Source organism: Coregonus clupeaformis, chromosome 30 (genome assembly GCF_020615455.1).
Source record: "Coregonus clupeaformis isolate EN_2021a chromosome 30, ASM2061545v1, whole genome shotgun sequence".
NCBI classification, from domain to species: Eukaryota; Metazoa; Chordata; class Actinopteri; order Salmoniformes; family Salmonidae; genus Coregonus; species Coregonus clupeaformis.
In genome coordinates, this window is record NC_059221.1 from 15,683,178 (window position 1) to 15,686,123 (window position 2,946).

Below are 2,946 nucleotides of genomic sequence, written 5' to 3' on the forward strand. Positions count from 1 at the left end.
ATGGTTTTCTTTGAGACTGTGGTCCCAGCTCTTTTCAGGTCATTGACCAGGTCCTGCCGTGTAATTCTGGGCTGATCCCTCACCTTCCTCATGATCATTGATGCCCCACGAGGTGAGATCTTGCATGGAGCCCCAGACCGAGGGTGATTGACCGTCATCTTGAACTTCTTCCATTTTCTAATAATTGCGCCAACAGTTGTTGCCTTCTCACCAAGCTGCTTGCCTATTGTCCTGTAGCCCATCCCAGCCTTGTGCAGGTCTACAATTTTATCCCTGATGTCCTTACACAGCTCTCTGGTCTTGGCCATTGTGGAGAGGTTGGAGTCTGTTTGATTGAGTGTGTGGACAGGTGTCTTTTATACAGGTAACGAGTTCAAACAGGTTTAGTTAATACAGGTAATGTGTGGAGAACATGAGGGCTTCTTAAATAAAAACTAACAGGTCTGTGAGAGCCGGAATTCTTACTGGTTGGTAGGTGATCAAATACTTATGTCATGCAATAAAATGCAAATGAATTACTTAAAAATCATACAATGTGATTTTCTGGATTTTTGTATTAGATTCTGTCTCTCACATTTGAAGTGTACCTATGATAAAAATTACAGACCTCTACATGCTTTGTAAGTAGGAAAACCTGCAAAATCGGCAGTGTATCAAATACTTGTTCTCCCCACTGTACTTTGCAACTACTTAGCATGTTAGCTAGCTAACAATTTGTTGTAGCTAGCTAACCCTTCCCCTAACCTTAACCCTAACCTCTAGCCTAGCTAATGTTAGCCACAACAAATTGGAATTTGTAACATATCATACGTACTGCCGATTTGTAACACATTGTATGAATTGCAATCATTAACATATCATAGAAATTGTAATTCATAACATATAAGAAATTATCCACAAATGAATTCATACCATACTAAACGTAACATATATTAAATGGAGGGAGACAGATTTACATTTACTATGTTACGTCTACCCCTGAGTCCAGGTTGGTTATTTCTCTTCATCCTGATTTGATGTCACCCACAAGCATTGTAAATAGTGGATAGTTGTAAAATAGTAATAACTAACTACAATATTACATATTAACGTCAACATAGCTGACATTTATCTACATGAAACGGCCTTGTTTATGCATTGTTCTAGACAAGTTTGAATCCACAGACAGATAATTATTTTCATATGTACAAATAGATACCTGCTTTATGTTTTCTTTGCATTATACCAATATAGACAACACTTAGGGCTGGTTTCCTGGACACAGATTAAGCATAGTCCTAGACTAAAAAGCATGTTCAATGGAAATTCTCCATTAATACAGAACTAGGCCTAATCTGTGATTGGAAAACCGGCCCATAATGTTCTGTTTTACCTATTTTAATATCAACCCAGGGTACAGAAGCCAGTTCTATTGGGATACCCACCCAGCAACACTGGAGCTATATGTCATTCTTTGCCAAATATTTTATTATTACCACAGGTCATTTAGAGATTAGGTAATATTGTGCAGATGAACTTTCTCTCTCTCTCTCTCTCTCCCTCTGTCTGTCTGTTGGTCTGTCTGTCTGTCTCTCTGTCTGTCTCTCTCTGTCTCTCTCTGTCTCTCCTCTCTCTCTCTCTCTCTCTCTCTCTCTCTCTCTCTCTCTCTCTCTCTCTCTCTCTCTATATATATATATATATATATATAGGCCTATAATTCATTATTTTAGGAAAGGCCAAAGTGTTTTATAAATATATTTTATTTTGTCATTGTTACATTGCACAATGTTATATTGTAATTAACTAAAACATTTCTTTTTCTAAGTATGTCTGCAGTATCCTCCCTCATATTACAGAGTAGGCCTATATTGATCAAGAGATTAATAAACTAATTTCAAATGCAGATGTTGTGTATTCTGCAAAACCCTTACATGTCCATTAGGCCTAGAAAGGATGGTTTGCACATAGAGATCCTAGGGCAGTGTTCCCCAACTATCGGCCCACGGTACGAATTTGGCCCGCGGGTTATTGTATTTGGCCCCAAAGTATTCTGAGCAAAAAAAAGTGTTTTATTTTATTTTATTGTTGAACATAAAAGACTGTAAAAACACCAGCAAATCCTCTCCAAGTGATTTTAATTTTGGAAATCGGTTCCAAAGTATTCCCACACATAATAGCGAGATATATGTGATCGTATACAAATGTAAGCAAGGTTTGAAATGATTATGTTTTAGTCAAATCTTATATATGTTTGGGCTTCTTGCAGTCTACAAATTATTTGTAATTATGTTCTGGCCCCCTGACCATCCACTCAAGTAAAAATTGTCCCGGGGCTGAATCTAGTTGATGATCCATGTCCTAGGGAATGCATGGGGTAGAATAGAACAGGGCCCGGCTTCCCAAAAGCATATTAAGGCTAAGTTCATCGTAAGAACCTCCATAGGCACATCATTAAATTCGCTGAGCTGTTTCCCAAAACCATCATTAACGTTGCACTTGAAAACGTCATAATCTAATGAAAACCGAGATGAATGCATTAAATTATTAACAGTACACTATAGGCCTATTTCAATCATATTGAAATACATTGCATGTTGAATTGAGTTCTATTTGAAGTTTCTCGTTTTAATGTCAGGTGCACAAGTAGGCCACACTGAAATGCCTTTCTTTCTACTTGTAGGCTACTGTCTGTAATTTGTCTCAATAACATGTGCGCAATGATGTGCCAAATCGGGAAACCAGGCCCAGAACGATCCATATCGGGAAACCGGGCCCAGAACACAATAGAATAGAATATAAAATTCTATATTTTTAAATATAATAATCAATGTAATCACAATAGGCGACCATTTACATGCGATTTGAGAATTAGTCTACAACTTTGTTGTCACATTCTACTCGTTTACATATTTGAAGTTCTGAAGAGTTGCACTGAAATTATTGGCAGTGACAACGCTTGAGTGAAAT